The 12,161-nt window shown below is 44.0% G+C and overlaps 1 protein-coding gene across 1 annotated transcript in view; it reads right to left on the reverse strand.

Annotated features, from left to right (window-relative positions):
- Nucleotides 1–3,609, reverse strand: part of SLC38A9 (solute carrier family 38 member 9) — an 80,794-nt gene extending 77,185 nt beyond the window's left edge. The window contains exon 1 of the mRNA XM_043546895.1: nt 3,503–3,609. The gene's annotated coding sequence lies outside the window, so the exon portion shown is untranslated. The remainder of the gene's footprint in view (nt 1–3,502) is intronic.
- Nucleotides 3,610–12,161: the final 8,552 nt, after the last annotated feature.

Genomic DNA, 12,161 nt, shown 5'->3' on the forward strand with positions numbered 1-12,161 from the left:
TAGGCCTCTATGTGTGCTGATTTCAGAGTAGCAGCCGTGTTAGTCTGTATCCGCAAAAAGAAAAGGAGGACTTGTGGCACCTTTGTTAGTCTCTAAGCCACAAGTCCTCCTTTTCTTTTTATGTGTACTCTGTGTAAGGACCCTGGGACTAAAACTCAGGACTGCAAGAGCCTGAGACTGCTGGTTTCAGAGTAGCAGCCGTGTTAGTCTGTATCCGCAAAAAGAAAAGGAGTACTTGTGGCACCTTACAGACTAACAGATTTATTTGAGCATAAGCTTTCGTGAGACTGCTGATATTCCCATGGTGCCACCAGGAGGCATACCCAGAGAGCACTAAGGAGAGTAAGCACCACAAAAAGCACCACCCAAGAGAGCCAGAGTGATGGTGCCCTGCAGCCCTCTGATTGACTACGTGCCCTATTTAACTTCAGGGGTTGGCCCAGGAAGCTGTCTGGGCAACCACACTGATTTTGGTCTGCTGCCATGTCAGACTTTACTTGATCTCCTGGTTTCTAGTCTCTGACTCTGACCTCTGACTCCAGACTGACTCTGATTCTTTCATCCTGATTCCAACCTGGTACTATCTCCGGTCTCCAACCCTGGCCTGACTCTTGCTTACAGAACCTGGCTCTTGCAATTCCTCCAACTCCTGCCTGATGATTACTGTCCCGGTGGGCAGACTTCAACCCAGCTGTGACCACTAGGCCAGACCACCTATGTCTTGGCCCCTTACACTCTGCCCCCTCACATTCTACATGTAACAGGGAGGGAAAGGAGTAGGTTGGACAAATAAATAATAATAATAAACCTTTTATAGAGCTATTATTTTTGGGTCTCAATCTGCAGACTGAAGAAGGCCTAGGCTACGCTACAAATATAATGGAATCAGGTCTCATTTACAACATAATTAACTTTTTTAGCATGGACAGGACTTAACCATCTTATTGTAATAAGGCTAGTGCCTTGGATGTTTCCACATTACATTAGAGCATTAAGAGGATTTTTCTTTGCAACAATAAGGGAAACTGAAACTCAAGGTACTGCCAGAAAAGTGTTAGAAAGAACTTCCAGGCTGATCCAGTTCACTTCAAACCTGGGCTAAATCTAGTGCCCCAAGGAAATGTAATCACTGACCCCATTTTTTTTCAGTGACTGTTACTACTTTAACTTTTGGTGGTACAAAAGAAAAAGAGAAGTTGGATTGAATAATCAATTTTTGCATACTCAGCGCTGTGGTCGGAAGAGAGATGTGGGATAGAGGCTGTAGGAGTTATTCTAGACTAGCGCCTGTGAAAGGATCAAGGGTGCTTGCAGATGCCAAAAAAAAAAAAGACTAACATGCAAAAAACAAAACTGAGAACAAAGTTCACTTTTGATCACATATAAATTGTATCTCACTATCTCAATTATTATGAAATAAGGCAGTTTGAATTTGTATTCCAGTACATACAAAACTTGCAGTGCCTTTTCAGTGTTACAATATCTACATGTTTTTTCCTAAAGCACGCTAATTTTCAGTATTTTTTTATACATTATTTAGGGAAAAGCTGCTTTTAATGGGTCACATTTTCTTATGGACCAAGATCCATTTGGTGCAATTGTTAGGAGGTAGAGGGGACCATGCTTCTTAGTTCACAGCTGTTCAAACCACTGGCATGAATTAAAGTAGCCTAAGGGCAGCTGGTGGACATCCCAGCTGGACAGTTACAGACAGATTTTGTATCCTCTGCACTGCTTGATTGGTGCTATTGAACCTAATAATCAGTGACCGAGTCATGCCAGAACATTGGAATGGCATTCCAGCACTTTTTTGAGTGGCAACATGGCATTCTTGTACTTCTGACCTGCCTCCCTGTTCCCGAAGGAAAAGAGGTGGAAGAGGCAAGCGCAGCATTTCGTCTCCAGAAGAAGAGATGGTTGCTCAGTAACAAGTAGCTGTGTCCAGGGGGTGCCCCTCAGAGTTTGGACCCATCTTTCCTTCCGGAGCAGGGAGATGGGTCTGCGGAATTCTGGCACTCTTTAAGACTTGAGCACTGCTGATTATAAAAGATAATCTGGCCCCATATTTTTATTTTAAAAATCACAATTTAGTATAAGACTGTACCCAAGAATAGATCTTATTTCAGAGCTTCAGGAAGCTTCACTCCCAGAAAACATCTCCTGGAACCTGTGCTCTGATTCCACTGCTTACATTAGGTGAGTGGTATTAGGTTTTGTCTACACGTGAAAGTTATATTGGCAGAGCTACGTCGGTCAGGGATGTGACAAAAACACCCCCCCGCCCTCCCCCCCGAACAACTTAGTTATGCAGACATAACCCTCCAGTGTAAATTAAGCTATGTTGCCAGAAACTGCTTCCATCAACATAACTAATGTCGTTGAGGGAGGTGGTGTTCCTATAGTGATGGAAAAACTCCCTCTGTTAGAGTAGGCTGTGTATACACTATGGGGCTATGCCAGCATAGTTATGCCTTGCAGAAATAGCTATAGTCTCCATAGTTTAGACATACCCTTAGAAAAATCCTGTCCCCGTCTGGTGGCTGAACTCTCTAGCCACATCTACACTTGAGTGTTTTGGTATTAATGACATTCAGTCACCATCTGGCTTCTGCTGAAGCACTGGTTAAAGTGTGAGACTTGTCTCTGTTAATGTAATGAGGACAAAAATAGGTATGCAGGTAGCCTGGAAACAGCTTCTTGAAAATGCATATGACATGTACTTTGCTTGGCTAGCCTTTATAAATGTCCAGGAAATAGCATAACTGATGCTGCGGGGCTAGCAGCCGTTTTGGTTGACATATTATGCTTACTTCCTTGGGTAGGCACAAAATGGGACTATCAGTGCTATATCTTATATAGCACCAGGACAGTTTGGACATATTGCTTGCAAAGGCCCTCAGTAATTTCAGGAACTGACTCCTGGCAGGTGCATTATGTAATGGCCAGACACTCACTGTGCCTGGGAGACCCTCACAGAAGTGCTTTATCTGCCACAGCTAAAACTGCAGCCTCACAGGAGCTATGAGCTGAAGTAAAAATTCCTCCCTATGGAGAAAACTCTTCAGTCTGCAGGGGACTCTGGTGGGTGTTGACCCCGGATCATCCCCGGAGCCTTCACTTCAAAAGGGGGCAAGTGGTGAAGGGGCGGGGGGGGGGGAAGAAAAAAAAAAAGAAGCAGCCACCAGCAGACTCCCCCTGGAAAGGCTCCTCCGAGCAACTGGCCAGCCAGAGAGGTGTTCCTCAATGCAGCCATCTCGGCACCGATCAGGGAGCTGCCCAGCCAGTGGGACTCCCCAGAGCGGCCACCTCCCTCAGCAGAGGAACCTCCTGCTGTGAGCTCAGCTGCAGCAGGGTTGGGCACGGAGAAGCTCTGGAAGCTGAAACCTGAGAAGGGGCTTCCTGCTGTGAGCTCTGCTCTCCACCTGGACAAGGGGCTTCTGTAAGCCCTGGGCTGCTCTGAGCTCTACTCTGGGCAACTACTGCACGGAGAGGGGACACTTACCGTACCATCTCTAAAAGAGCGGCACAGAGAAGCCCTGCTGTCAGCTCTGCTTCTGCACCGAGACACCAGAGGCTTCCACCCTCATGCTCTGAGGCAATGGTACTGTCCCCTAAGGAAAGGGGACAGTTACCGTACAATCTCTAAAAGAGCGGCATAGAGAAACCATTTGGTGCCAGATGCAACAAAACTCCCATCTAGGAAGTGTTCTGCACCTTCCCAACCATTGATACCAACTACAGACACTCCTCTGGGGTCCCGCATGAGCCCATGGTAACACAGGTGCTCTGATATTCTGGAGACCTGTGGCCTCAATACCCAGGAAGAGACAATTACCATACCGTCTCTAAAAAAGTGGCACCAACAAACTTTTTGTACTGGGCAAAACTCTCATTTAGGGAGTGCTCTGCCCAACTATTGGTACCGACAACGTACCACGGACCCTTCTCTGTGGTACCAAATGAACCCATGGTACTGAATGAGCTCTGGTACCCTGGCAACCTGATGATTGGGGTAGAACCACAATCCCCATTACTTGGTACCAGGACCCTGGTATCGAGCATATCTTGGCACCCAGAATCGCTCTTAGCACTGGGCCGTATACTGCCAATACCCCAGTCAGCAGCACCCTTACCCACTGACGAATCTGACACTGGCCAGGAGGAGATCATTCCCTGGCCCCTCAAGGTGGCCCACCACCACACTACAAGGGTCATCCCCAATTCCATCACACCAACCGCCCGTGCCTGCCTTCCTCCCTCTCCCTCCCAAGACCATATTGTAACTCTTCGGGCATATACACACATGTGGTGCGACCGTCTCTGGTGTCTCTCAGGGAGAGTCCACCAGATGGTTTGCTACAGCCTGGCACCTGAGCCAGGGCAGGAGAGCACCTGAGCCAGGACAGGAGAAAGCTTTTTCAGAACAGGAAAGAAGGGGGGAAAAAAACACCTGAAGAGGAAGCTACCTCTTCAGGACACTTAGTCTCATCTGGGAGAGATGAGGAGGTGCTGCCCACCCCTCATCACTAGGTGAAGATTTAAGAACTTTCTGGATCTTACCAAGAGGGTGGTAGACAAGCTGCAGACTCCCTTATAGGAGGTGGCAAATACACATCACAAGTTGGTGGAAATTCTGCACACTACCTTTTCATCTAGAACTGTCCTCCCAATTAATGAGCTGATTCTAGATCCTACCAAAATCATCTGGCAGCACCAGCCTCCATCGCACCAACCAGCAACAGAGTGTAAACAAAAACAACCCTACCTCTCTACCCAAAGAGGCAGACTTTGTTTTCAGCATCCCCAACCCAACTCCATCATAGTGGATGTGGTGAATGCATGAAGCAAGCAACATAACGCCAAGTCAAATACATATGATTAGGCTTCACAAGATGTCTTATTCATTGACAACATTACTGTTTAGAGTAAAAAATTACCAAACTGTCATGGCCAAAACAATTTTGTTAATCTTGGGAAACCCAGATGTTTCCGAAACATTACTGGAAACACAAAATGTTTCCACAGTATGCATCCGATGAAGTGAACTGTAGCTCACAAAAGCTCATGCTCAAATAAATTGGTTAGTTCCACAGTATGCATCTGATGAAGTGAGCTGTAGCTCACGAAAGCTCATGCTCAAATAAATTGGTTAGTCTCTAAGGTGCCACAAGTACTCCTTTTCTTTTTGCGAATACAGACTAACATGGCTGTTACTCTGAAACCTGACAAAAAGAACAGATTCAGACCATTCTTAGAGAAGGTCAGTTAATAGCCAGACCGGTCCTAGAGACACCACTCGATGTAGCTGTTACAGCTGCCCGCCCAGTCTCCATGACAGTGGTACTGAGGTGATTTGTGGGGTTTTTTTTGATCGCTACACCTCTCTAGATTGTCCAAAGAGCTACAGACTTCCAATTTGAAGGTCCAAATTCTTTGCGGAGAAGACAGATTTTCTCTCCACATCCTGAAGGATTCTCAGACCACATTACACTCCTTAGGAATTGTCAAGGTTCCTTCCCCACTCTGACCTCTAGGGTACAGATGTGGGGACCGGCATGAAAAACCCCTTAAGCTTATTTTTACCAGTTTAGGTTAAAACTTTCCCAAGGTACAGACTATTTTACCTTTTGCCCCGGACTTTATTGCTGCCACCACCAAGTGTCTAACAAATATATAACAGGGAAAGAGCCCGTTTGGAAACGTCTTTCCCCCCCAAAATCCTCCCAAACCCTACACCCCCTTTCCTGGGGAAGGCTTGATAAAAATCCTCACCAATTTGCCTAGGTGAACACAGACCCAAACCCTTGGATCTTAAGAACAATGAAAAAGCAATCAGGTTCTTAAAAGAAGAATTTTAATTAAAGAAAAAAGTAAAAGAATCACCTCTGTAAAATCAGGAAGGGAAATACCTAGAGGGTAATCAGATTCAAAACATAGAGAATCCCTCTAGGCAAAACCTTAAGTTTCAAAAAGACACAAAACCAGGAATATACATTCCATTCAGCACAACTTATTTTCTCAGCCATTTAAACAAAACAGAATCTAACGCATATCTAACTAGATTGTTTATTAGCCCTTTACAGGAGTTCTGACCTGCATTCCTGCTCTGGTCCCGGCAAAAGCAACACAGAACAAGAGAACCTTTGTTTCTCCCCCCCACTCCAGCTTTAAAGGTATCTTGTCTCCTCATTATTCATTTTGGTCAGGTGCCAGCAAGGTTATCTTAGCTTCTCACCCTTTACAGGTGAAAGGGTTTTTCCTCTGGCCAGGAGGGATTTAAAGGTGTTTACCTTTATATTTATGACAGGAATCTACACTGTGGAACAGAAGAGAAGATATACCTCTCAATCACATGACAGATTACAATCTTCTCAATATTCACCATCTCTGTGCTGTTACGAGCCATAGCGTAAGAGGCCCAGGGCTCAAAAGTGAGAACAGTCTGCACCCCAGTCCATGACCTCTCAAACTGCCTCTTATAAGCACTTTGATGAGTTGGTCGGGGGCCTGAACAATTATACCTTACAGCATCAGCTGCCATCTATACACCTATCACGCCACTCAGAAGTCACCTTACCTTATTTCACAGCAGTTAGGACCAGCTCTAGAGAAAAGAGATTGATTTCTAGCCATGAACCTACAGGGTGCCTACTTCCATATCTCAATACAACCATCATACAGGAGATTTCCTACTGCTTACCTTTGGGGCAGGATCATTATAGGAACAGACTGCTCCACACAGGGTATTCTCCAAGGTTCACTTCATTGTAGTGGCATACTAACCCTGGTACAGTGACTGGACTTTATCAGCACCAACCTGATGCAGTATGAGTGAGAGCATTCCTCTCACTACCCACATTCACCACCCTGGGACATATGTCTCCCTAATATGCTGGGGTGCTCACCTACACAACAACAAGGTTCAGGACAAATGGCCTTCCACAGAAATGAAGGCCACAGAAATGACCTTCCATATCACTCTTTTGGGGCTAAGGGCTGTCAGGAGTGCCTGTGCACAAACTTTGCCTTTCATCAAAAACAACACACAAAGGTTATGATGGACTTAATCTGACTTGTATGTTTTGTATAAACTGCCAAGGAGCTGCCAGATCTCCCTCCCTCTGAAAGACAGCATTCAAACTTTGGAATTGATGCACCCATCACAATGTGCTCATCTCAGATGTCTGTCTACAAGGGATACAGAACGGGACAACCAACAGTCTCAGCTGGAATTTTCTCATGACAACGAGTGTATACTCAATTCAAAGGTGCTTCAAGATATAGCCACCCTTTGGGGAACCCGGTGTATGGATCTCTTCGCTACTTATCGGAACAAGAAAGGTCCTTGTTACTGCTCCAGGGCCGGCTTGGGGAAGCATTCGCTGGCAGTTGCCCTCATCTTCCCAGAGGACAAGGCCCACTTGTATGTCTTTTCCCAGTTTCCTACTCTATCCAAGATTCTGTTGAAAACTCAGCGAAACAAAACGAGAGTTATTGTGATTGCCCCTTTTGACTATGACAAGTCTGGCTCCCTTACCTGACACAGATGGCAATATGCCCTCTTGTTCCTCTGACGTCAGCCCATTCCTCACCCGCTCTCTCAAAACAATGGGCTGACCCTTCACCCCAACCCATGGGTCCTCCGCCTCCAGGCTTGGATCTTTCTTTGTTCCAAGGCTTAGAAGAATAATGCTCTGACAAGTTGAAGCACATGTTGCAACACAACCACAAGTTGACCACTCCACATACCTATCGACAAAATGGAAATGACTCCAAGTTTGTACCATTCCAAATGGACAGACCCAACCTCATCTTTCCTCCCCCTGATTTTGCACTACATTTTAAAACTCTCCCTCAGCTCCCTTAAGGTACATCTCATGGCGAAAATGGCTTCCCACTTGGAGTTTGCTCAACCATTAATGCGTAGATTCTTTAAGGGCATTGGGACTCTCTTCCCCCATGTGACCCCACCCACTCCAGCCTGGCACTTTAATCTAGTTCTGAGGGCTTCGACTAGACCTCCCTCTGAGTCCAAGGCAACTTGTTCTCTCTTACACCTGTCCATGATGACAGCATTTCTAATTGCCATCACCTCAGCTTGGCACATAGGAGAAATAGCGACCCTGATGGCACACCCATCATTCACGGACTTTGTCTTAAAAAAAAAAAAAAAAAAAGTAACTCTAGGGCCATATCCCAAGTTTCTCCCTACTTTTTCTGCACTTTCCATATGAATCAACAGATCCATCTCCCTGTTTTTTTCCAAAACCACATTGTGACAACTGGGAGACAATTGTGCATATGCTAGATATTAGAACGACATTAGCATTCTACTTGGACAGGACTAAGGACTTCAGGAAATCCCCTAAACTCTTCCTTTTGTCCACAGAAAGATCCAAAAGCTGCGTGATATCTCCTCAAAGACTATCCAAATGGGTCTCTAGTTGCATTAATCACTTAGCAAGGGCGCAACTTGCTTCCGTCCATACGCACTCCATGAGATCAGTTTCTACCTCAGTCACATTCCATAAGGATACACCTATCTCCCCAATCTATAGAGCAATGATTGGGGCCTCTGTCCATACTTTCGCAGAACATTATGAGATCACTGAAGATTTGGCCGCTGACACCATCTTCGACTCCACAGTACTCTCTGTAGTAAAATACTCCACTCCGAAGTCCCAGCCTCCAGTGGTGGGTACTGCTCCGGAGTCACCTAAAGTGGAGCACCCATAGGGACACTACTCGAAGAAGAAGAGGAAGTTACTCACCTTTTGCAGTAACGATGGTTCTTCGAGATATGCGTCACTATGGGTACTCCACAACCTACCCTCCTCCCCTCTACTTTGGAGTTCTTCAGTGTAGGTAATCTGCTTCCCTGAGAGGCAGTAGCTAGGTCAATGGAAGAATTCAGCGGAAGAAAGGGACTTAAGCCAACCTAAGTACACTGCTCAGGGGTGTGGATTTTTCACACCCTTGACCAACATAGTTAAACTGACCTAATTTTCTAGTGTAGACCAGGCCTCACCCTTTCTTTTAAGATTAGAATAATCATTTCTGGTGTCCCAAGAAATCTTCCAACAAAGGAAGACCAGACTTGATATTCCTCACATGTGTAAGGTTAACATCAAAGTATTAAAGTTTAACAAAACATTTCAAAATGTTTTTATACATCATACAGCCATAAAAAGAACACAAAGCCAAGGTTTTTTTCAGTCAGTGCAAGTGATTATAAGCAGTGGTAGCTCCCTCCCACCCTCTTCCAAATCAAGTATAAACCCAGTGAATATGGTCCAAAGTTGCTCCCTTTCTAGGGCTTGCCTTTACTGTTAACATAAAAACAAAACAAACTTCTCTTCGGAGCTTAGCTGTCCCTAGGATGGAAGTGCTGGTCTTGTGATGTTCCCTTCCACCCACACTTCCTTGAGGAAGTTACTCCAACTGGGACTGGAGGTAACAAGACCCACCAAACCTGACATCAGGGTGAGTCAATAACACTAAATATGTGTCTCTATTATAAATCCTGACATTAAAGTGAGTAAATAAATAATATTAATACTCTTACATTCTGATGCAGGGTCTTAGAACCTCATGCTGTAAGCTCCTATAATGGTGCATTTCATGGGGGGGGGTAAACTAAACTGCTTAGGATTCCAGCATACTGCCCATTCATTGCTCTTAAGTGCACAAGAAGCACATACATATTTTCTTACAATTATATAAATGTCTTGTTTTAGAAAAGTTATTCACAGTCAGATATAAATCAAATCAAGGAGCACAGAAAAAACCTTCTGAATATAAAGTGTAAATATATTTATTAAGTCAAAAGGGAATGAGAAACATGACTTAACTCTGATTTATTTTATACATTTCTTTATCATGATAGCCATACAAAGCTTTTGAAACTATGTGCTGAGATAAACATTATGTTCTAATATATTCATAAAATTCAAATGCAAATGAATGCACAGCAAATGGGGGAGGAAATACATTCCTTGGGTATGTTATTTAACATTATAGGTATAGGGAAAAGATATTTTGAGGTACGTGAAAGATTTTGCTGACTTACTTTCCTACAAATAAATCACTGAGGGGAAGACTTGATTGCTCTAATAATAGACAGAAGACACACATGTATGTATATTTTAAATATCTTGTTTATTTGTAAAATTCCTATGAATGGAAGGGAGAGAAACCCATACTAAAGACTTGAAGTGGCAGCTAGAGTTAACTAGTGCATTGTAATATACTGTATTTTACACATGAAACTAAAGACATATGCAATACATATAATATACTTATTTGTACAAGTCAGAAAACAGAATAAAGAAAAAGGGGGGAAATTGCAACAGAATTCAATGTAAACTCCATCTCCATTAATCACAGCAGTGTCTCACAACAAAAGGGTAGTGGCAGGGTTGGGAAGAAGGGAATTTCTTCTGACAAACAACCCATACCTCTCCACATTACTACACACAGATGCTATAACTACACTAGAGTTTTGAAGTGTTTTTTCTTTTTAAATGGAGACAGGTAATGTTGTAAAATCCTACTGTAGACAAGGCAAGTTGTAGTTAATACTTTGAGTTAGCTAGTTGAGATGACCTGGTTTATCCTGACTAGCTAAACTGAGGTAAAACTACAACTTGACCTGTCTACATTAAGATTTTACAGTATGTTAGTTATCTTTTTAACTTGGTTACAGAGGCTTTGTCTACACTATGCAGCTGATGAAGTGAGCTGTAGCTCACGAAAGCTTATGCTCAAATAAATTTGTTAGTCTCTAAGGTGCCACAAGTCCTCCTTTTCTTTTTGTGTCTACACTAGAGTAATTGCTCCCTCTCAATCATCTGGAAAGCACCTTGTATCCAAACACAAAAGTGCTTCAGTCAATTGGGGAGGCAGCAATTGGCATAATTTATCCCAAAATATTATACGGGTAAGCACTGGGGTAGTCTGAATTGGTGCATGCTCAAAGGATTGTGTGTCTCAGTGTGGCCACAACATACTGGCACAATCGGTGATGTCAGCTCTTAAAGAGGTCTTCTTTGACAATTGTCAGGGCTGACAACTCCCTGTCAGTTGGTGAATTCCTTCTGTTCCCTCAGTCATCCTCCTCCCACATTATCTCTCCAGACTATACAAACACAATATGGAATGTGGAGCAGATACGTGACTCACACTGAAGAAGATGGCCCATTGAGGAGAAGATGACTCTTTAATTAACTGCCTTTCAAAGGCTTAACCACCTAGTTCAATTACTGCATTTAACAGACTGTCTTGATTTGCTAATCCCATTCAAGCAATTAATCTTTTCCCAAGGAATTTAAATAATGAGTAAATCCCCAAACACTCTATCACAGGGGGTATACAAAGGCTGATGGGGGTGTGGCTGGTGGCTGGTTTAAGCCAGAAAATTAAGGATAAGAGTTGTCAAAGATAAATGCCACCTGAATTGGTGTAAAGCAGTCCTGGCATAGATGCTAGGGCAAATCTTGCACCAACTCAGGTGGGTAGAATGGATGCACTCAATCATTTATTCCAGCATAAATTAGGCCCGACAATTACACACACAAGAAATTAGTTGCAGAATGACCCTCTCCTAGCCTTCTGCACAGTGGCATGCACACACACAAAGCTTACTGCACAGTGACCCCCATTCCTCCCCTTGTAAAGTGATACACATAGGCCTGGATCCAGGAAGGGACATAGGCACTGTAATGCTGAACATCATGCACCTAACTTGTAGGTTCCTAGAAAATCACAGGAACAAAACTGCAATCCACAAAGCCTGAGTTAGGCTCCTAATACAATGAATGGGGATAGATATGCACCTTAGAATGGAATCCACAACAGCTAGCATGCTAGGCAGGGAGCTGCCTAAACTAGTCTATGGGAGATAGGCGCCTCCCTGAAGCCTAGGTTTAGGCACCTATCTCTGTTTAGTGAGCCACAAACAAGAACCCATCTCCTGGAGTCAGGTGTCTAAATAATTTCATGTGGGAATGAGTTAGGCACCTGCCTTTCTTGATGCAAAATTGCTGGAGAATGAAGCACCCATCTTGTTAACTTTAGCCCAGTAGTTAGGGCACTTACATAGGATGTCAGAGACCCAGGTTCAATTCTTCTCCTGCCTGATGGGGAAAAAGGATTTAAACAGA

Source organism: Chelonia mydas, chromosome 5 (genome assembly GCF_015237465.2).
Source record: "Chelonia mydas isolate rCheMyd1 chromosome 5, rCheMyd1.pri.v2, whole genome shotgun sequence".
Classification (NCBI taxonomy): domain Eukaryota; kingdom Metazoa; phylum Chordata; order Testudines; family Cheloniidae; genus Chelonia; species Chelonia mydas.